Source organism: Onychostoma macrolepis, chromosome 01 (assembly GCF_012432095.1).
Source record: "Onychostoma macrolepis isolate SWU-2019 chromosome 01, ASM1243209v1, whole genome shotgun sequence".
Taxonomy (NCBI): Eukaryota; Metazoa; Chordata; class Actinopteri; order Cypriniformes; family Cyprinidae; genus Onychostoma; species Onychostoma macrolepis.
Genome location: NC_081155.1, coordinates 20,895,125 through 20,919,343, shown reverse-complemented (window position 1 = coordinate 20,919,343; position 24,219 = coordinate 20,895,125). Strand labels below are relative to the sequence as shown.

The following is a 24,219-nucleotide window of genomic DNA, read 5'->3' as shown; positions in this document are numbered from 1 at the left end:
CTGCGATCCTGAAGTGGGCAACCTGTGGTCACTATTCTATCCCATAAGTCCACATAGCTGAGGAGCTGTCATATTCAAAAAGTTTTACATATAAAAATAGCAAAGAACTTTGAGGCCAGTGGCTTTTTTTTTTTTTTTAAACCAAGAAAGTTGTCCTTATAGTTAAAATGTATCAACAATGTGTCTTATGTAAGCCTGTAAAAGGTGTGCATATGTGAATGAGAAAGATATCACATATTTCTGTGTCCATACATGTTATTTGTTCTTTTGTAATAGCATATGTTTATGGGAGAGTTATAGAAAGTACTCAGCCTTTAGAACTTGCCATTTCTTCACCTTTTGCAGTTCCTCCGCTTGTCATATAGTTCCAAAAGAAGGTGTTATTACATGACAGGAAGGAAGCTTGTTGCTGTTATTCCTGGGTGAACGCTCGACACTTGCTCATGTTAAAACGTTGCAGACAGAAATTAATGTCAATTAATCAGAGCAGTCTCTGGGTCTCTGGTGAGCTGGCCTTGAAGAAACGAATTTGCATCTTTCTTTCTTTCTTTTTTCTCCCCCACCCTCCTTTTTTATTCCTGAACAAATTTGACCTGATCCAGGAAAAAACTTCAGGGACTTAGGTTAATTTGAATCGACGAGGAACGTTGTGTTTATGGGCATTAGAAATGTCAATAACACCCTTTGGCAGATGCTAAGCCATCAAAGTGATTTATGCTAATGATGATATTTTTGTAAGGTGGCCATATTATCTAGTGGGAAGCGGCGGCGTGCAAGGGTGAAGACTCTTTTGATTGTCAGCGGGATTATGTGGACGGTTTTTGAGGGTATTACGCTGGAAATGAGGTTTGTCTTGGCAGTGTGATTAGAGTAAGGCACTTAGCATTAGCCTATTCCCTTGTTCATATTTGCCCCTGGGAGATAAAGCAAGAAGCAGACTTTTCTGTTGTAGACATTGGGGATTATTGGATTGGTTATACTAAGACAGTGAGGATGTGGTGCCGTCAAGCTTGCTGAGGACCATCGTACATTGTATTTTGAATAGACAGAGGCGCCCAGTCTACCCATATTATCAATGCTTTATTTGCATTATTACGTAAGGGTAAATAAAACACTAGAATTAAAGCTGCTCTGTGTTATTTCACTATAGCAGGGGTGGCGACCCTGTTTGGCATAATGAGCCAAAAAATAAAAACTTTATCGCTGGAAAGAGCCACACAACAGATAAAACTAAAGGGACTTTTAAACAGTCTGATTCAGCAGTGAATGGGTTGATCAGAAATCTAATCTGTGGTCTTTTTGCCTTAGGTTGGAGAATCTGTCCTCAAAACTTTGCTCAAGATCTTCAAGCAGTGTTGCATATTGTGCAGTACTCCCTTTTACAACCTCTGCTGCTTGTCCACTTGCCTTCAACAAGGATGGAAAATGTGTGAAGTCTCTTTTGTAGATTTGTCTTGAACAGCTTGAGTTTGTTGACAAATGTGAAAACACTCTGCACCAGGTCAGGCAGCATCTTTAACTTCCCTTGCAGATCCACATTCAGTCCATTCAAATAATGCAGCATGTCGACCAAAAAAGCCAAATCTGAAATCCACTGGGGATCATGTAGCTCAGGATAGTCCTTATGTTTCTCTGCAAGGAACATCTTCACCGGATTCAAAAGCTCAAAGAAACGAGAAAGCACATTACCTCTTGAAAGCCATCTCACAGCGCAGTGAAGAAACAGATCAGATGAAAGATCTTGATAAAGTTCGTCAATGAGATTTTTGAACAGTCTGTGATTGAGAGCATGTGTGCATATAAAATTGACAATTTCCAGCACAGGTTTCACGATGCGGTTTAAGCTTTTTAGACATCAAGTGCTCTTGATGGATTATACAGTGAAACGTCCAAAATTCTAGAAAATGATCATCAGTTTTACACAGCCCTACAAGACCTTTCTCAGATCCCAACATGGCTGGAGCTCTGTCCGTGGCTATTGCTGTTAGTTTTGATAACTGCAGATTTGCTTTCTCAACAACAGTCATCAGTGTCTCTTTCAGATCGATGCCACGTGTTCTGTCTTTCAGCGGCACAATGTCAAGCAGCTCTTCCTTAATTGTTTCAAATTTTCATTTCCGCGACAAAGAATAGCAGTGAAAGAGCCGCGGGTTCGCCACCCCGGCACTATTGGGATAGGACAGGAGAAAGTCATGGCCAAAAAAAAAAACAGAGCAGAAAAGTCAAACTTTATAAAATTTCACACAGAACTCAAAAATGGACTGGACAAAGTTATTGGCACCTTGTCAAAATTTTAAGAAATAATTGCTTTTCAAGCATGTGATGCTCCTGTAATTTGTATTTGGCAAGTAACAGGTGTGAGCAATATAGTAATCACACTTGCAACTGGTTAAAATGGAGAAAAGTTGACTCAACCTTTGTGTTGTGTGTCACACTGAGCATGGAGAAAAGAAGTGTAAAGAGTTGTCTGTGGATTTGAGAGAAAAAAAATGTGGAAAAACATGGACAATATCAAGGCTACAAGTCCATCTCCAGAGATCTTAATGTTCCTGTGTCCACTGTGCGCAATATCATCAAGAGGTTTACAGCCCATGGCACTGTAGCTAACCTCCCTGGATGTGGACGGAAGAGCAAAATTAATGAAAAATTACAACGAATGATTGTTCGAATGGTGGATAAAGAACCCCGATTAACTTCCAAACAAATTCAAGCTGATCTGCAGACACAGGGTACAACAGTGTCAGCTCGCACTATCTGTCGCCATTTGAATGAAAAGGGTAGGAGACCCAGGAGGACACCACTGCTGACACAAAGGCATGAAAAAGCAAGAATGGAGTTTGCCAAAACTTATGTGACAAAACCACAATCCTTCTGGGAGAATGTACTGTAGACAGATGAGACAAAAGTAGAGGTTCAAAGAAACATGGTGGAGGTTCAAAGATGTTTTGGGGTTGCTTTGCTGCTTCTGGCACTGGATGCCTTGACTGTGTGAACGGTATCATGAAATCTGATGATTACCAAAGAATTTTGGGGCGCAATGTAGTGGCCAGTGTCAGAAAGCTGCATCTCCACCAGAGGTCGTGGGTCTTCCAGCAGGACAATGACCCGAAACACTTCAAAAAGCACTCAGAAATGGTTACAAACAAAGCGCTGGAGAGTTCTGAAATGGCCAGCAATGAGTCCAGATCTGAATCCCATAGAACACCTGCGGAGAGATCTAAAAACAGCAGTTGGGAGAAGGCATCCTTCAAATCTGAATAACCTGGAGCAGTTTGCAAAAGAAGAGTGGTCCAAAATTCCAGTAGAGAGGCGTAAGAAACTCATTCATGGTTACAGGAAGCGATTGATTTAAGTTATTTTTTCCAAAGGGTGTGCTACCAAATATTAAGTTTAGGGTGCCAATAATTTTGTCTAGTACATTTTTTGGGTTCTGTGTGGAATTGTATCAGATTTGACTTTTCTTCTGTTTTTTTTTGTTGTTGTTTTTTTTGTGTTGTTCCAATGCAAACAAAAAATACAAAATAAACGTGAGTACCAAAACACTACAACTGCAACAATTTTCTGAGAGAAGGGTTGCGTTTTCTGACAGAATTGCAAGGGTACCGATATTTTTGGCCATGAATGTATTTTAAAGGCGCCATAGAATACATTGATACAATATTTTAAATTGTTCTCTTATGGCTTAGGTAAGGGCAAAAATTCTCCAGAAACGGTTTTACATGTCCATTTACAACCCTAGGATTTCTCCCAATGAAATGGTCTGTTATTTACCTTATTTGGAAGGGTCATGAATAGTAATGTTGAGCTCTGCTCTGATTGGCTGTTTCACAGTGCGGCTCATTTCAGTAGTTCACACAGCAGGAAGGAAACAAAGGGAGGAAAATATATATTTCAATACTTTCTCGCGCAGTTATATCGTTGGGTAACTATACTGTAAATAAAATGCGGGCATCAGGGAGCCGCTATTAATATGCAGGGCATTGAAACTGGTTTCGAATGCACTATCGCTTTTTAGTTTCACTTTCACTTTCTAGATTCATGATCGCAAATACTCTGTTTATACTATGGAGCGCCAGTACTTACCACACATTTTACAAGATCAGATGCTTGTCAGTGGTGCTCAGGATCTGTAAATCATTCGCTGTCATCCTTCGTCATCTCTGTTTATGTGGTAAGTGAAATCTTATGTACTGTAATGTAACAGGCTACCGCTAGCAAGGAGCTAACCATGTCCCTTTAGTGGCTCGCGTTATTTTATTAGAACGTGTTATTTGTTTTCCGTGCCTTTCTGAATACAGACACCAACTCATCCCTGCACTTCACATCCCCTGCACAGCCTGGAACATAACATTTATTTCCATGATCTGCCATTTTCGCTGTTGTCCTCGCTTGTTTCTTCACAATACCTGCAGAACTTCTGATGATTCGGCTGGCGGCTGGCATAGAACATGGGCAGGTATATGCAAATGTTGGGGGTGTAACTATTAGTGATCCCGACACAGTCGGTGTTATGTTCTGATTCGCCTATTTTTCAGTGGTCTTTTGCATTCACAAGATTTACATAAGGAGGAGGAAACAATGGTGTTTGAGGCTCACGGTATGTCATTTCCATGTACAGAAGTCTTATTATTCAATTATGCCAAGGTAAATACAGTTTTCCATTCTATGGCACCTTTAACATCGCATCATACAAATTTGTCCTGTATTAATCCAGTTCTATCCCACTTAATGGCAAACTCAGGTGACAGAAGGTGCAGAGGTGGTGCTTTTCCCTCACACATGCGCTCAGTACCAACCTCACACACACACACACACACACGTCCTGTGTGTTGGCACCACATGCCTGCACAGTACAGCGCGCATATTCTCTGGAATAATTTGATTAGTGAAAAGCAACTCTTCATTTGACCCCTAATGGAGAAACCAAAGACACAAGCTGTCCTCTATCAAATGGCCTCAATTTGAAGCATGAATGTGGATAAGAGAGACACACTCAAGTTTCTCTCAGCTACAGTACCACACCTTACCCCCGAAGGCCTATCACACTTTAAACAGCATGTAATCTCTCATGCTAATGTGCTGTATTGCATTGCTAAGCTGCTGTACTAAGTCCCCAGGTCTCCCATCTCTCAGTGCTTTGAGGACTGCTGCTCTTCCACTGTGTGCAGGATTCATCTGTATGTGTTTTAACTCCCTGCTGAAAAAGACCAGCGTAGGTGGTCCCCAGCATATGGTGTGTTGGGGATGCCGCTGTGCTGGAGTCCCCAACAGGCTTCTTAACCTACTTTTATCAACAAGACTTCCTTGGTCAACCAGATTTTTCAGAATGATCATGAATGGGGCAGCTTCACCTGCATAAACTGAACTGGTCTTTTGCACATGGATATGCGTAATTTACTTTCTTGGATATTACAGCTAGTATGACTTCCACTATGCTGAGTGTACAGAGGATGTTCTCTCTTTCCATCAGGACTGTGCATCACGGAGATTGTTTGCTAAATTCCAATTCACAATTTTGAAATGAATTGACAAAACAGCATGTGGAAATTCAATTTAAATTTGAGTAAGTGGAATTTAAATTAAATTTCTGTAAATAGTATTTTTAATAGAACATTTAAATAAATTATAATATTCAAGTATAAAATATAACATTTCTGTACGTGGGAATTTAAATATTAGTTTTATCATTTCATGTTTATATGTATGTTTTTATATATTAGAAAGATTTTTTTTTATGTCAAAGTGTCCACCGAGGTTGCATTTATTTGTTAAAAATACAGCAAAAAGTAATATTGTGAATTATTATTATTATTATTATTATTATTACAATTTAACATAACCATTTTTGTATTATTATTTTAATACATTTTAAAATCTTTTAAGTCATTTAGTCATGTTATGGCAAAGCTGAATTTTCTAGCGGCATTTCTTCTAGTCTTCAGTGTCACATGATCCTTAAGAATTGCTTTAATATGTTGATTTGGTGTTCAAGAACAATTTATTTTTATCAGATTTTATTTATTTTTTTCAGGATTCTTTCATGTATATAAAGTTCAAACATAATTTATTTGAAATAAAATTATTTTTGCCATTTGCTTTATTCATTTTCATTCAAATTATTCAAATGTAAATGAATTACAATTCAATGCATCTTTGCTGAATAAAAATAAAAGTATTGAATAAAAATAAAAGTACTCTAAGAAGAACAAAAAAAAAAAAAAAACATACTGCCCTTAAACATTTGAACATATTTATATAAACACTTTTGATCTTGATTTTTAATGTCAGGAAATAAATAGACAAATTATTTATGCTTTGTTGCTTGTGATAGACTATTGAAATTGCTAATGTGTGCCTGCATTGAATTTCCTTAAACTTCATTTCAGTAAATTACACTCCGTTTTAATCAGTTCATCATACTATGGGATTTGGCCAATTCAGTTATTGAATTCTGCATTTTGCCAACACTCATATCCATTTCTTATTATCATATACTTGTCTTATAAACTCGTTTTCTGTTTCTCCATGCGTGCACGCACTGCAGCGTATTTGAGCTTGTTTGTGAAGTGCATCTCTGAGGCCGCGTCGGAGCGTAATGGAATGATGAGGACTGGATTGAGGGCCCAGCCGAACTGAATTCCTCCTGCTGTCTCACCCCGGCTTTCATGTCGAGGAGGTTTTGGCAGCTGTTTGGAAGAGCGTGGCTGAATTTCCCTGTTTTTCGGCGTCGGGTTAGCGAGGGCAGAACATAGGACATGCTGCCAGTAGCTCTGTGAAGTCACGTCGCTCTCCTCTTCTACTTCACTCACTCTTTCCTTCTTCCTCTCCCTTTTTCTGCAGCCTTAGGGCTCATGTAACCCTGTCTAGTATCGCATCAGACAGCAAGTGGGAGAGTGAGTGCGTGTTGGAGTAGAAAAAGAGGGTGATAGCTGAGCAATGCGTCAGAGAAGGGGGCCACAGAATGTGAGGGGACATGAAAGTAAGACAAGCTCCACCAAGACTTTAAATGAGAGGCCTGCAGAGAAAAGTGGGAGGAAGTTAAATAGCATGTTTTACCCAGCATGTTAGAGCCGGTAAGGAACACCTCATGTCTGCTCGGCCAACTTTTATAACTTTAATGTCCCCTTGGCTTTAGTGCGGACTGAAGGTTTTATTTGCCTGGGCAAGCGTCAGAGGGAAAGCGTGTGGGTGCGGAAGGCTGGGAAGAAGAAACCGAGGCAGAAGGGAAGAAAAGGCGGTAGCTGCAGTTGGCCCTAATTATTTTTGCGGCTTACAGTGTACTTTGTGTCAGCCTTTGGAATGATTTACACACTTGGGAACATTATGAGGAAGCTTTGTGTTTTTCAGGGGCTACAGGAGAGGGGAAGAGAGAGAGAACGAGGCAGCTCGGTGGTGCTCTGTGCCCTAATGAGTGCCGGCACAGCCTGCGCCCAACACAAACTGCATTACCAGCTGTCGGCCATCTTGTTTTAATATGCCCTTAATGTTGCTGCACTCCACTTAGCATGTCCCCCGCTCCTCTCTTTTCTGTTTTCGTTTCATCCCCCTTTTTTTTATTCTCGGTGAGGGAGTTAAAGTGCTTTGGTGGTTTTGCCTTTTTAGGGCTATTGGAAGGAGCCACCGCATTGCTTTTGTAACCACACACAGCTGGCACTGAGTCTGAGCCACAGCAATAGGGACTTTAATTGAAACACTATATGTGTTTATAGCCTCCTCCACCTCTCCGAGCCAGAGACCATCCCACTGACGTCTTGTAATGTTTTTCCAATGCGTGCATTTGTGTGTTTGAGACCCCATGTGAACTGAATCTGCGAGTGTGTGTGAATGTCGTGTGTGTGCACGTTTTATAGCCCGTCTATGTGTGTCTACCCAAAGGAAGGAAAATTACATTATCTCAGTTGTTTCTCCTAGACGGCAATGAGATTAAATGGAGATTTTTCTCCTGAGAAAAAGAGCACAGAAATCTCCTCTTAAATTTCAGAAGAGATTTCCAGTCTCAAACTGTGCTCGGATTTGCCGGAATCCATACTTTTTTTTGTTTAATTTCTCTTAAAGAAATTGAGGAGAATTATCATGAAAGCATGAGCTATGAAAGAGTAGCATCCAATGAAAAAAAAAAGAGGTGTGTTTGCAGTCTACACAGGCCCTGGACTTCTTTTGGTGAAACATGAAACACAAACCCAGGCCAGAGATGGGCCGCTCGCGGATCTGAGGCAGAGAAACTGTTTACTTACTGATCATGGAGAGAAGACTTCAAAGCTTCCACACACACAACACATTTCTAATTAGACATGCCACCAGAGAAAGGACAGATATGCCACAATTAGCCATGTGTCAGAGAAGCTGTAAGTTTAAACAGATTCATCCTCCCAGTTTAGGTTGATTCATCTATACAACTCTTTAAATTGCATTTGTTACCATCTCTGTAGGTTCCAAGTTGTTTTTTTCTTCTTCCTCTCGTGTTTATTAGCAAACATAATGGATACACGTGAGCTTGTGTTATCGTTTCTGTTAAGATCAACCACATTTTGTTTATCATGTCAATCCAACCCACTCCCCCAGTGCCAGTCCACAGTGGCATTATATGATCTTAGAGACAGAAACACTGTATCATTTGTGACATTTGACTACTGAAATGATTAAAAAGCATATCGAAATTAAAGCAGGAAATGGCATTTGCAAAATGACACGCAACTGAGCACATCTTTGCTTGACTGTGTCAATTATATTTTTTACAGTGATAAAAACCAAGTGTGTATTGGTTATAGTGTCTTGTGGTTTTGTTTGTATCAGAGTACTGTGGTCATGTTTTCCATCCTATAAATATTCAGTACTTTGAGGTTAATATTGATATCCGATATTTTATCACTTTGTTTGACCAGTTTTGAAAACGATAAACCATATGCTGCATCGAAACACAACACATTGTAAAAATACATAGATGATTAGAAAACATAAAACGGATGAGTTCTGACACAGTTTGTAAGACATGAGATGAACCCCATACAAAGTTCTGGTGAACCGTACGGTTATGTTTTATGGGCTTTGTAGTAAAAGCCCACTGCTCATTAAAGCAAAATGTAATCAAAGTCCACCCCACACTGGCACTGGAATTACACTGCTCGTATCAACCTTCCTTCTCTCTGCTCAGTGCCTAACCCTGAAGCCAGCGTATCAAAGCAGACCTTAATGTAATTTTGGATTTATTTAATTCCTGAGCCCTAAGAAATGATCACTTTCAAACAGAAACATGCTTAGTCTAACTGTTGAAGAATTCATCAAGCCCAAAGCTTTGTGTGTCTAAAACAGCATGTTCTCTTCACTCTCATGACACAGAGCAGGCCTCCTGGAATCATAGTGTTAACACCTACACTGATTGAAATAAATATAAGAATAATAATGTTATATTTTCAGTTACTAATAATAATATAGAAATAGGTATTACACCGATATTGGAATTCAAATATGAAATACAAATGTGTATTTATATGCTACAAGTCACTGCATTCGCAGATGTGGGTGTGTATATCCATATACAGTATACAGATATATATACATATACAGATATGTATGACAGTAGCAGGTTTTAGAGTGACTGAATATCTCTCAACCATATGGAGGTCGAAGGGTTAAAGCGGTACCACCGTATCATGCTGTAAGTAGAGTGCTCTCCATGCATGCGATATGCGGATTTGCCATCCATGTGCAGGTGTTTACAGAGAGGGTCTTTTCCCTCCAGTGGGAACAAACAGAATAACAGGTGCTGTTCTGGATTAGTGTCCCTCTCTTTCTGTTTCTCTCTGTCTGCCTCCTGAGTCTGTCTCACTTGTTCTTTCATTGCCTCTTTGTTTTTTGCTTGGTCACTAGTTCAAGCTGACAGCTGTCACTGAGAGAGAAAGGTCTGCTGAGACACAGGCTCATGGCACCATCGGCTTTGGGAGTGTGTTTATGTGTGTTTGGAGCTGTTTCCTTTGGCTGTGCTCCAAACAGTACAATAGGGAAGTATTAAGTACCTAAAATTAGAGGTGGACCGATTCATCGGTTTTGCCGATTAATCGGCACCGATAGTTGATTGCCGCAACTATCGGTTATCGGCAAAAATTCATGCTGATAGTTTTCCGGTTTGCAACCATTGCTGGAGTGGCTGAGAAGGGTCCGCTGGCATTATACAGTACGAGAGCGGCCTCTAGAGGCGGAAATCACTGACAGCACGTGTTGTTTATTTTGACACGTGACACTGCGCGCTGCAGAGCGGGAAACTCTTTTAAATACAGCCGACAGAAAATCCTGCCGCGGAACAGAGCGCCATTCACATTACACGTTTTCTATTAAATTACATTATATTTGTCCCAAATCATTGTGAATGTACATAATGACTTCACCCTAGGCTATAAATTATGCATTGTGCATTTTTCAGCAAAACGTTTGTCTTTCTGTGGCTCTAATAAAGTCTGTATGCTTCATATAGAAAGCTGTAATAGATCGCGATTTCTCTTTCCGCTTGCTCTGTTTTTTTAAACACCGAACTTGAAACTCGTGTGTGTGTGTGTGTGTGTGTGTGTGTGTGATACCTCTGAGTTCTCCTAGACGCAGCGCTGCGCTTTTGCCTGGTGTGTGACTAACATTTTATTTTTATTTTTTTAAGATAATTATCAAGTGTTAAAAAATAGAAGCATATAAAGTGTGTGATTACACATACAATATTCATATGTATGTAATTTTAATGCTATGGCCTTGTGTAGATATTTAAAGATGGCCATCTTTAAGCATGATTGTTGAAATTAAATGGTAATACTCAACAATAAGAGTCTATTCGTAGCATTAATGAAAACTGTAGAAGTATTGTTCCTTGTTAGAGTGTTCATTTCAACATTCACTATTAGCAACTAATAGGCTACATTTTTAAAAATTTTAAAGTTTCTTCTTTTAACATTAGAAGACTATGAAATAACTATCAATATAGTAAATAATATTAATATTTTTATTCATTTACAATGTATGGTTCAGTACTGTTACTGTTTTTTAAATAGTAAAGCACTAGCTTTCTTTCAGTATCCATTATGAAAACTATCGGTTGATTAATCGGCATTGGCCAGTGTGGTCCAACCTAGCTATCGGTATCGGTAAAATCCACTATCGGTCGACCTCTACCTAAAATGATTCCGCATTTTGCACTTATCAGTGATACTAAAATTGTGTCAAGGCAAATCAGTTCACTCAGTCTGAAATCTCCAAAACTGTTTGAAGTCAAGGTTACATTTCATATTCATCAGAAGATCAGCAATAAAATCAGGCAATAATGGTGTTATAAATTTAGTTTCTTCAGTCTCAAGTCAAACTAAACTGTAGGCTCGTAGAACTAATGCAAATGTGTATTTTAAATAAATAAATACATAAATGTATATACATATATTCTGTATATATATCATACTTTTGTATTTCTCTCATTCTGTTTTCTTTTAGTGGTCTTTTTCCTTCCCTTTATGCTGACTGTTATGACTTTTTCATTTCTTTTCTTATCACATACTGAAGACCTCCAACATAAATATAAAACATACACAATAGCCATTAGGAGCCCGTGTGGACATGTTAACCACAGCGACATTTTACCGCTACTGATAGACTTTTACTGTAGCCTTTCATCATTCACACAGTCCTTCATTCTTACAGTAAAGATCAATATCACTCATTCCCTATAGGTGCACTGCAGTCATTAAAAGTACTGTTTTTTCCCTTAAAAGGCACATGGAATATTTCAGCTTCTCTTTATACTTCAGAATTTCTTTCATTATCAATGAAGAGTAAACCTATAGATTCTATGGTGGACTGCCTTAATGCACAGCTCTGCTGTACTGTACACTTCTCACTGTCCCCTTCTCCCCCTCAAAACACGCACTCTTTTGATTCGCAGAGCACATTCACTTAGCAAATCAAACAATTATGCTGTGCAGTTGTGTGGATGTCCACAGCCCACTCTCATTTTCATTTTCCACCAGGTTTAATGAGTTTTCTGTGCCTGTGTCTTTGAGTGATCCCCTTTTCTCTGCCGTGGGAGAAGAGAGACATTTATTTCTCTTAATCTGAGGCGAAGCCAAGGGACTCATACTTAACACGACTTTTCCTCCCCTGCTCGCCGTCACCAGAATTATAGATGATGGGTTTACATTTATTAAACTGCAGTGTGCTTTCACTCAAAGCACCTCACACATTTCTAATCAGATGTTCTTTTCCTCCCCTCCTCATTTTGGCAACAAAAACACTTTTCTAATCTAGAAATCTCAGGTTTAAATGATTAATTAATTAATTCATTCATTCCTGAGAACAATATTTTTATTGACTTGTGTGTGAGTGTATGATTACTTATCTTTGTCCACAAAGACGTTGTAAGTTTAAAGGGTTATTTCACCCCAAAAATGAAAATTCTGTCATTAATTACTCACCCTCATGTTGTTGCAAACACGTAAAACCTTCATTCATCTTCAGAACACAAATTAAGATATTTTTGATGAAATCCAGCTTTCTGACCCTGCATAGACCGCAATCCAACAGACACGTTCAAGGCCTGCAAATGTAGTAAGGACATTGTTAAAATAGTCCATGTGACATCTAACTTTCTGGGCCTTGAACACGGTAGCTGCGTTGCTGTCTATGCTCTCAGAGAGCTCTCAGATTTCATCAAAAATATCTTTATTTGTTTTCTGAAGATAAACAAAGGTCTTATGGGTTTGGAACGACATGAGGGTGAGTAATTAATGACAAAATTTTAATTTTTGGGTAAACTATCCCTTTAAGGAATAATAATGTCAAATGAATAAAATGGATCTACATTTGTATTTTTATATAAATTTGTATTTAGAAGATGGGGTAGTCTTTGGATAGTAAATACTTTATTTAATTAACTGTATATAAAATAGCGGTCTATGACCTTTTTGATTATCTTGGTTTTGTCTACAGCCAGCGGCCCCAACAAGGTTTAGGGACAGAGGATAAAATAATATATCATGAGCTCAGTGTAAAACCTCTAGGAGTCGATGGAAAGTCCCCATCGTGATAGAAAATCAAACGTGTGTGACAGAGAAAGTTAGTGAGAAAGAGAGTTAAAAAGTTGTTCTGCTTTTAGCTCAGCTGGAGAGCTCCGGTTCTTGGAGGATACAGCGGTCTGGCAGTGGACTTTCTTCCATTTTGTGTCACCATACCCCCTCGGTGTGGTGGACTTGGCTTTGTGTGTGTGTGTTTGTGTGTGACAGCTGAATGGATAATGCCTTGGAGTTAAGGAAAAGCCTAGAGTGAAACCAGACTCGCTGCCCTGCCATCAATCCGCCTGTCGTCTTCCTTCCCTCTCTTTATTCCTCGATCTTGCTTCCTCTTTCTCTCTCTCTCTCTGTTTAATGCAAGCCTAACCTTTGAGGGCTGTTTGGGTGAACTTATTTGTCACCTTCCAGGCTTCCAGTAGTAAAAGAGGGTCCAGTGCCCTGTGGTTTTATTGGCAACCTGTAATGGAGAAAAAGAGAGAAACAGAAGAATATACAAAGAGAATACAGGAACTAGAGAAGATGAAGTGAGCAAGTACACATATCCATCACAGAGCAGCGCAGTCAGTGCAATGGAACTGCTGTTGCCCCGTGGGGAAAAAAATGAACCCTCAGCAGCACTCATCCGTTCTGAGTGCAAGCTACCGTTAGCTCTATGATCGATACATGACCCTCCGACTAGCTTAAGGTGACCAGATTTCTGAAATATATCAATAAATCATTTTCCGCGGTATTATCTAAGGATTTAAAATTGTATGTGTGTGGGGATGGTTGATCATCCTCTGTCATGCAATTCTAAATCTATTTAGGATGTGAGATGTAGAGGCTGAAAAACAGCATTGCATGCAGTCTTATGTAATGCATTTAAATTATGTGTGACAATGAAACAATGAAACAATGAAAATTAACATTATAATAACAAGGAAATTAAAGATGCAATTGAAATGACACCATATGATTAAAAAAAAATAATATTTTTTAATATTTTATAGAATTTGTATTAAATGTAATTATATATTATTTTACATTTATAATGTATACTTATTTTATATGATAGTTTCTACTGTATTTTAAAATTTTTACATAAAACTTTCTGTGGAATACCTAGAACATTAGGGTATTATTTCACCTTGCAAGGTGAAATAACAGGGACATTTTTGAAGAAACAAACCACCAAAAACAAGGATACCTGGTCACCCTAGACAAGAGCATTGGCATTCTAAAACAATCACTCAGACCACTCACATTTTCTTTCCCAAAACAGTGAAGTGTCTAATTCTCCAAAATTGAGAGACTGTTCTGCATTGGCTAAGTCTCTTTCTCAAGCTCTACATGCTAACCTCTTTGTCTGTCGCCCTGCTAAAAGCCCCGCTAAGTTCAACCAAACATTTTCTCTGGGATTTTTGTCCAGACAAAGACCCAATACCGGTCGGGCTTTTGAAAAGCAGGGCCGCTGCATAAAAGTGGGTGATTGTCCGGCCGCTGTATAGAGGCCCTGGTGTTCATGGCTGCCGTTATGCACTAAGCCTGTTGTGTGAAACCGAGCAAGCTTCTAGATTAGCCGGCCCTGCGTCGATGCGGCCTTTTGTGCCCGCCGCCTTTCGAATCCTACAGTCGTGACCAACAAAGCGTGAAATGAGTAAATAACGCCCCTCGAAGAAAGCCCAACATTTTACACCATTGTCCACGGTCCCCTAAGCCGCTTAAAGACTTCAAATGCTTCGCCACTTCTCTGTTCTTCCCCTCTTTTGAACAGTAAAATGATAATGACAGTCATTGAAATGTGTTTGTTTTTGTCTGTTTTTTGGGCTCTCATATCTAAATGCCAAATGATGTTCCCAGAGCATGACCGCTGCGTGTATGCGAGAATCTGTGTGATTTACTGGAGTGATTTGGCACGTTTAGAAGTGAAATTAGTGTGGAAGTATAACAGAGAAGTGGAAATGTGGGGAATCGCCGATCTCTGCGGGCCAACGCTGAGCATGAGCTATTGGGTTTGAACTAGCGAGAGGCCAAATAATCTGAGGGAGGAACTCCATGCCATCTGTAGCTCTTTCTCTAGTTCTCTCTCTTTGTCAAACATTAGCAGAGAGGCCAAAAAGATTGCTGGGTTTGCAGTGCTTGCTAGAGTAATGTAGCTCCAGCTGAAAGGAGACCTATCATGAAAATGTTACACAGATGCTCAGATGGGTTTCTATGGTGGTCCATATGGTGGAATAACACAATTAATTTCCAACAGATGCATTTTAAGAGGTTGGGAAATGGTGTTGTATGTAGTCGATGTCATGAATATAGCTACTAAGAAATGAAGGCTCCTTCACATCACTCATATCAAAGCCACCTCTTAACACCAAGGGTCATGACCTGCATATGAAGAGCATTGCGCACAGCTTCGCAATAGCCGATTTGGATTATTTTACGATTTGTTAAATTTATGTGTGTATAATATAAGATTTGATCTCTGATTTATTGATATGCCTTTGACTTTGTGACCAGGACCATCGTCACCATAATGGTCAACCAGGAACATTGTGCCTAGCCCCGTGGTCTATGATATAGGAAGTTAGAAGCCCCTCATATCATTTTGATCTGACTCCATAAATTGAAGAAAAGACCCTGAATATCACTGTTTTTTCCAGAATCAGACTATTTTCTGTCTTAATTCCTACGCTGGTACCACCCGTGTAATGATCCAAACAGTCTGGTAATCATTGGCTATGCTTTAAAAGGTCAAACAGGGTTAAAGTTGAAATTGTCTGAACTTTAAGCACCCATTACAATGCACAGAGGTAACTATGTGCTTGCATTGGATATTTTATTTTATTTTATTTTATTTTATTTTATTTTATTTTATTTTATTTTATTTTATTTTATTTTATTTTATTTTATTTTATTTTATTTTATTTTATTATTAATATTAATATTATTATTATTATTTTGGCCTTATGGCAAGTTACATGACTGCTCCTTTCAAACACACTCACACACACTTGTAAGCACATGGTGCAATTTGTGCTCATTAGCACTAATTACAATGTCAAGAAGTAATGAGAGGCTGAATACTTTCACAATCAGTGTAGTTTAAAAAGATCCATCTCTCCATACACTATAAACACAATTAGCACTAAACTAACTTGGCTCCCTGACTTTTACCCCAAGTTTTTGTACCCTAACTTTATCTTTAGTTTCCTTTCCATGGGGCATTTGGAAGGGGGTGGAGTGGAGAATCCAGCTTTTGAGCGGAAATGTAATGGTTTTTCTGCTTCCCTCTCCCACAATCGATTTCGGCACGCCGGGCAGGAAATGATGTTGGCACACCACAAATAGCCTGCAGATGACGGGAGATTTGATGCTAATAATTTGTTGGCGGAGAGAGTCATGCGGGCTGCTCACTGATGGAGATTGAGATGCGTTTGTCAGCAGACAGTCAGAGGTGAGCGAGAGAAGGGTGGGCAAATGATTAGCGAATGTAATGTGGCAGATAATAGACAAGAGAATGAATATTTTATTTGGTCAGAGCTTCTGACGAGAGCAATTTGCATGTCAGGAGGTGACAGACACTGCGCAGATGAATGACAGCTCTATCGTCTGTGGCTGCGTTAAGACATTACCCTCAGATATTGTCTGTTACGAGACACTCACACTCTTACGTAGCACCACTTAACACTCTTTTTCATCACAGTTGTCGCTTAGGAGGTGTGCATGTGTGTATATACAGGTTTGTGTGTGTGTGCCCACGTTATCTGATGAGTGTATGTTTAGCATTGCAAGCCCTGTAGTGGTTTCTTTCAAACTGACAAATGCTCAGTAATGCTTCTTGAAAACCACTGTCACTATTTTAGCACTATTTTAACACTATTCACTGTCATTGGACTCCAAGCCACTAAGAATTTCCCCCTTAAAAAAAAAAAACATACATATACATATACATACATACATACATATATATATATATATATATATATATATATATATATATATATATATATATATATATATATATATATATATATATATATATATATATATATATATAATATGCACACATTTATTTTCGAGCATGTAATTTGTACAATATAAAGGCTTTTATTATGTTAGATTGATGTCAGATATTTTTATTTATGTGAGCCAACAATGACGTGGAGAACAGGAGATGTTGCCTTGAACCAGTTGTGTGGTTTAGGTTAGGGTTTTAGGGTTAGGTTTAGCAACCAGGAAGAGTATATGAGGCCTGGATTAGTGAAAAGTACAACCTCATGCCAGAAAAGCCCTAGCCACGGTCAGTGGGCCATGCTGCGGATTTAATGTTGGAATAACACTAATCCAGGTAGGTTCCAACAGGATAATCGGGACATGAGAACATTGCCCTTAAGAATGTTGCATTAGGCCAAGCAGAACTTGAGCGAGGAACAGAAAAGGAGAGTAACACATACACCCTCCTATGACCTTTCCTTTATGGCAGCCAATCTGGTTTGTAAACATTAATTTATTCATGAGCGTGCATCTGGCTGTTTAAACAAGAAGCACAACCCAGCAGCAATAAAAAGGAAAGGTTGACTGAGTCAGACACAATGCACGCTGACAGAGAGAGCGAGATCGAGATTGAAGAGTCTGTATCTAATAAACACGCTCGTGCGCCTATGCAAGCCCGACAGGTAGTGGCTTAAGGTTATAAATTCCCCTCCATCAATCTTTATAAGCATTTTATATCACAAACCGTTAAACTCTGGTGATACCCAATAGGATGTAATTGAAAAGCCATTCATGAAATGTTGACTGACTGTGAGGGCAACTAAAAATGTTGTGCAGCGTCAGTTTAAAGGTGGACTCTGTGAAAATGAGGCTGAGAGAAAACAACCAACTCTTGAAAAGATGCAATCCCATAGCTGCCGTTGATTTCGGTCTGCTTATGGTTAACTGGCATTGTATTCACACATATTGATTATTGGATCTAAAAACAAGCTACAAGAACAGTGTGTTTGTTTAGGGCTGCTCCTGTTGTCTATTCGTTAGCCTGTTCAGTATTGGCAGTGTAAGCAGAAAGCATTAATTGCGGAGGTGTCACTTTAAGACCCAGGGAGACAGAGTGATGCAATGCCAGTATATTTGCCCTCACTGGAGACTGTCATCGGTCTCTGGGCCGTGCGCCCATTTCGAATGAATCTTCAGGTCGCATTAGGCTGCAGATCAAGCCAAACTGCAAATCGGCATGTCTCTTAGCCCAAGTTTTACCCTAAGCGCAGTAGCACCTCCCAGCTTCGCCCGAGATGGAATTATGAATATTTCCCCCGTCGTTGTTTTGTGCTCGGAGGACGAAGCTGGCTGTATTTTTGCAGTGCTTGTCCAGTGTGTGTGATGTGTTGGGTTCAGCTGGAGGTTGTGTTCACTTCCCTGTGGGGCGATTGCTAGCTGCTGCCATCAGCACAACTCCTGCTTATTAAGCCAGTGTCAGACACGTGGGTTCATATTCTTGGCTCTGACCCCACCCTTTCCTTCTCCATCTGCTTGGACCTTCTTATCTGCAGCCTCATTTGTCTCACAAACCTGTTATTACCTGCAGCAGGGATGAAGCTCGCAGTGTGTGTGTAGGTGTAGCGGCACTTTCATTGCGCTCTGCTTCCACCGCATGGACTCTTTAGCATTGCCCTCGCCGTGTACCTTGGTACGCCCTCCCTTCCACCTGCCTGTGAGCATGATTGGCCGGGCCCGGGGGGAGGCTGGGAAATCACCTGCTCCATTTAGCCAGGTTGCAGTGGTGATAGCAGGACAGGGCGTCCTGCTAGCAGGCCTTTGTGCTGTGCCCGACGCACTAAAACAGTGGGACTCCTGATTAGCGTGAATGGAGTTCTCCAGCATGGGCTCTGCTCTTTATGATCATGGTGATTGTTGTTATTTAGCCCTTCTGTGGGTTAGATCGGCGTACTGCCGCGCTGGAAATCTTTCTGACAGCGCAACAATTATCTGTGATCTGCATGACTCGCACCACAGCAGAAAAGTAGTACAAAAAAATGAATAAATAAAATATGACCACCACCAACCCTTTCCAAAACCCATTCTTGCTCTTTTTTTCAGTCCCGTTTCAGTCTTTCTATCCATTTCTATCCTTGCCCTTTTCTTTGCAGCTCTTTCACTTGGTGTAGCCCCTGGCCTGAGCCCGGCAGGGAGCCGTGGGGCCGCTGAATGAAGTGGCTTAGCTGAGCCGGCCTCCCTCTTTCACAAGGGTCACCCCAGGGAGTATCTTCTCGTAAGGGACAGTAGCAGCTGTGGCTGCCCCCCGCCTACACCTCCCACCCCATAATCCAGCTTGTGTTGAGCTGCATGGGGTGCACGTACATCGAGATACGGAGGGATGGTTCAGCAGGGAGAAAAGAAGAGGTAGAAATGTTCCGTAGTGAGGGCGTATAAGAGAGCGCATCTCCTGGAGAAGGTGGCATATTGATATTCCAGTTCTCTGAGAAAGAGCAAGCTCTAGTGACAATAGATACTCTGTCTTTCTGCTCACGGCTCTGTGGAGGCCTGAAGTGATGCTCGGTTCTCAAAGCCTTGCATCTTGCATTACAGGTTGTGTTCATTTAATCTGGTTAATTCTAAATACAATAATAATAGTGCCCTCTGAACTATATAGAAATTTTGGGTAACACTTTATTTTACTGTGTCCTTGTTACACATTACATGTAGTTACTATTATAATAACAATAAATTATGCATAATTACATGCAAGTAACCCTAAACCAAACCCTAACAATACAGTAAGTACATGTAGTTATTTAATATTACTCAGTACTTAAATGTATAATTACACAATAACAAGGACTAACCAAATTTTGTAATAAGGTTGCAGTACAACCTTCATAGTTTTGTGGATTTATTCACACAGGACAGATTCTTACGTCCATTAAACAGATACACAGCATAAAAGCAAATTTATAGAGATCTCAAATAGCATTTTTCGGAGAATAAGCAGGATGTGGCAGGACTGCCAAAGGTATCTCATAAAAAATATATTGACTTCAAAGCCATTTTCATGTTCAAACATCATGTTCAATGATTTACTTGTCTGCCTTAATGTAATGATGTAATATCTTGGAATAATATTCAATTTTTTAAAATAAATATTGATATATAATTGTGATCAAGAAATTAAATATTGCATTCGATGGATAGCCTATTAATAAGCTACAATTCCAACGTCTTATTTGCCCACCGTCAACGAGAAACGAGCAGCAGCAGCATGGGAAGTCTCTTGAATTTTGTGGAGGAAAATCTCTGGCAGCAAGCTCCATCTGCCATCTCAAAGAGATTTTTAGATGTTTATTGCATCGTGCGACATAACACAAATCCCCATTTTCGTATTCCTCCCCTGCTCCCAAACAGCATCCGTTAGAAGGGGCTGCTCAGCGACAGTCCATCTCAGCGTGCACTGTCCTCTGCTTTTCTCTAAGTGAGGTATTTTTGCAAAATCATTACACCAGTGGGTCAGTCTGATATATGATATCATTACAAGCCCCTGTAAATACACCCTCATTTTTTTCTTTCATTCTGTGAGCGGGAGGCAAATGTAGCACATGATCAATGCTCAGTGAGAGAAAAGAGACTCTCTGAGGGAGACGCCTATTGACTCATAGCACGTAAGCCTTCCCTGCGTATGCATTTGCTTCATCAGAAATATTCATTCGTTCTGGGCAGTGGAAATGAGGCTTCACAGCTTCGACCCCTGTGATACCAAATGGACAGGAAAATGGGAGCTCTGTGGTTAGATTTTTATTTTATTTTGTTTTTTGTTGATTTTGTCTCTTGAGACAGGATTTGGACCTCGCTTCAAAATGCGTATCTGTCTGTGGGCGGTCATTATTTGAGAATTGTGGGGGATATTAAAAAGACAACTCAGCTGTAGTTCGGCATCGGCATCGTTTGGCACACGCTAAAGGGCTGGAAAGCCTTTATTCGTGTAAACTAATATCAGTCGGAGAATAATTTTCAATACATTGACATGTAAGCCATTTCAGTCGCAATTTTTTGAGCGTAAATCGCCAACCCTCTGCAACAGCGGTTTTGATAATTGCATGTAATTGGACTTCTTAAGAAGTTCTTCTTTAAAGTTTTGCGAAGTAAAGCTTTAAAAGGCTAGCTGCTGTTGTGATGTTAATCTTAGCGCGTACCCATTAGTGCTGCGGGGCTCAAAGATACGGCTGGAAAGGAAATGAATTGAGCTCTCTAAATTTAAACTAGCTTTCCATCAGTTTTAATGCCCTCACTCACTAATGAAGAAATGTGCAATAATTGGCGCAGGTAGTTTTTGCCAGCACCTTCTGTTGTGAATTAGCACGTCAGAGTTGGAAACAGGTAGGAGTGAATCAACAGCCACTTTAAATGGGCGTTCACTCCTCTCACACTTCTATCTCACTTCTCTCTCCTCCTTTAGCAAGTCTGTTCACACCTGCACGAGGGCACGGGCCTAAATTACCTCCTGTCTTAGTTATAATTAACTACGGTGTCTTGTTTGATGTTTGAATAGAGTTGTCTGAAATTGCCGCTAATTTGCATCTAATTACACAGAGATACTGAGACATGTTTGCCATCTCCATCAGCATCACTTTACGAGACACAATCGTGCATTTCTAATGAGTCCTGACGCTGTGTCACATTTCTAAACGTGGTTATGCCTATTGAGTGAATGGGTCAGGGCTTCTGCTGTATTCATTTTTCTCTCCAAACAAAGGCCTGCTGTATAAAACTAATAGAAAAGTCACACTGTTGATTTCCCTGCATCGTTGGGTAGCACTTAAAAATACAATTCAGTTAAATACAACCCTTACTGTTCTTCTGAGTAAAGCACCGTGACCAGTTCAAGGTCTTAACATGGAAAAAAAAAGATAGTTTTTTATTAATATTAAGGCATATTAAGAATCCGAAGTCCATTAAATCTTCGACAATGTCCTCTGAGTGGTTAGAAAATCAATAGCCCATTATGCCTTGTTACATGTCATCTGATTCATCTACAGGTTTGGCAGTAACAATATCTGTATTTACCGGTGAAACATTGCACTAATAGACCGTCACACCACATTACAGAAGGCTCTAATTTAATCTGCGCAGGTGTGGGTGTATGTAAGTATTTTACGGCCCTCTTTGTGCCCAGATTATTTTAACAATCTAAGCTAAATAGTTTTTCACCACCCATTTACTTCAAGATTGATATGAAGCAGATTTTGCATTGTTTTCTGAAGGCAGGGATTGTGTTTTTGCCCAGGCCTCTGTGAAGACCACGCACTGATGCCACACCAGCCATGGCGCAAGCAGCTGCTGCTTGGCTGTTGTGTTGCTGAGCCATCTGTGACTCTCCTACTAGCGGCATATTAATCTACAACACTAAACTAGCCTGCCCTTGAAGGGAATTTAAACAAAATTTCTATCTGCCCTTTAGATAAATCGCACGAGTGTGTATGCTCGTGTCGTATATCGAACCTTTCCCAGGCACTAAAAGCCATCTTCCTATTATTGGTTTAGGAAAAAATGAATTAGTATCGGAAAACCCTGCAGTCTCTTTGCCACAGCCTCAAAGTCACTTGACCCCTCATGACCTCCAAGGTCACACCCTGTCTTACATTTGGCTTTCGGGCCTGTCAGCATGGAGTCGGGCCTGGAGGCAAAGTGACATGTCCTCTGATTGATGCTGACCCCTTATTGAACTCGCACCCCTGCAGACCACTGTCCACAGGGGACGGCTGTGGGGTTTTGACCACCAATACCTATCAAAGTCACACACAGCATGCACATGATTTTCACAGATTTTTTATTGGTGTTTGTTTTTGTCCAAGAAGAGTGTGCTATAGTTCCCTTCTCGGGGGGCACAACTGGGCTTTTTTTTTTTTTGCGATACGGCCTACTGATCAGGCCTGGGCTATGGGGGCCGGGGAATTTAAGCAACAGCTCTGCCAGGCCATAAATAAGTATCAAGTATAATATCCGTCTGTGTGTATTAAGGAACGAAAGACAGCAAGACCCAGAAGACACAGAGAGATGAGTTGCAACTGTAGGAGAAAGTTCAAACAGCGTGCGTGCATGTGGCTTGTTTGCGCTGGGGTTTAAGAGCGCTGGCGGGGTGCTGTATTCACCGGGGGCTGCTGGGACTGGCACGGTGTGAGCAAACAGCCTTCTCTTTTCCACGGCCTGCTCTGCGGGGGCATCAGTGGGAATATGAGAATGAGGCTGAGAGAGTGAAAAAGAAAGAGAATGTAATAGAGGAAGGTCCCGCTGTACATGCGTGACCCGCATTAGCATACCCACCTGTCGTCGTCCCTCGACGAATCCCCATCAGCTGTCAGTCATTCCCCACTTCTCCTCATCGGCCGTGTCAATCTCCCCCCTCCACCGCTACGAAGCACTGTCACCGCGGAGTGGACTGTTTACCTCATTACACAACCTTCTCGGAGATGGTAAACAGCTGGCATAGGCAGGCATGCAGGCAAATAAGCAAGCAAATAGGAATAAAAATTGAATGTTAAGTGCAGTACCTGGGGACACAAGAGAGGAGAAGGCACCCCGGGCGAATTAGCGGACGGCAGGATCTGTTTCTCTGTGGTGACAGGCCTCACACTTCACTGACTGATGGATATACTCGTCCGCGCTCTGCAGCTATGCTTAATTTGCAACTTAATGACCCGGTGGCCTGCTCCGTACATAAACTCCGCGCAGTGCTAAAGTCAAGCTTAGCAGATTGCGCATGTGTTCAACAGCGACATCCTTTTTATGGTAAGCAGAGACCGCACTCGTACGGCCCAGCGAGCTTATCCATAGAGCTTTGAACACGACGAACAACAAAACGAAAAAAAAAAAATCTTTTTTATACTTCTTTCCCACTCACCCCGCAAACAAGTGCAATCTTCATTGTAATGCAAAGGCAAGTGGAGCGGAGAGGCACGGGGAAAACATAATTTAAAAAAGCACAACATATATCACGTCTACTGTCAAACCTTATATACGTGTGCATGCAGAGCGATGGGGGCGTTTAGAATTAGATTACAGTGATCATTAAAGAGAGCAATTGTTGAGTCACGCTTTCTGTGATGTGTCGCGGCCGCTTCGAGCTTTCCACGTGCACTGCTTTAATGAGTCCTTTGTTTAAAGCAGGCATTGATCGCCCTCTTCATAACCCTTTACTTGCGGAAAAGCCCTTTTGAGAGGAATA

General features: G+C 40.5%; 1 protein-coding gene across 17 annotated transcripts in view; it reads left to right on the top strand.

The window, feature by feature from the left end:
• Positions 1 to 24,219, top strand: part of LOC131547855 (teneurin-3) — a 642,274-nt gene that overhangs the window by 456,609 nt on the left and 161,446 nt on the right. The gene's annotated exons all lie outside the window — the stretch shown is intronic.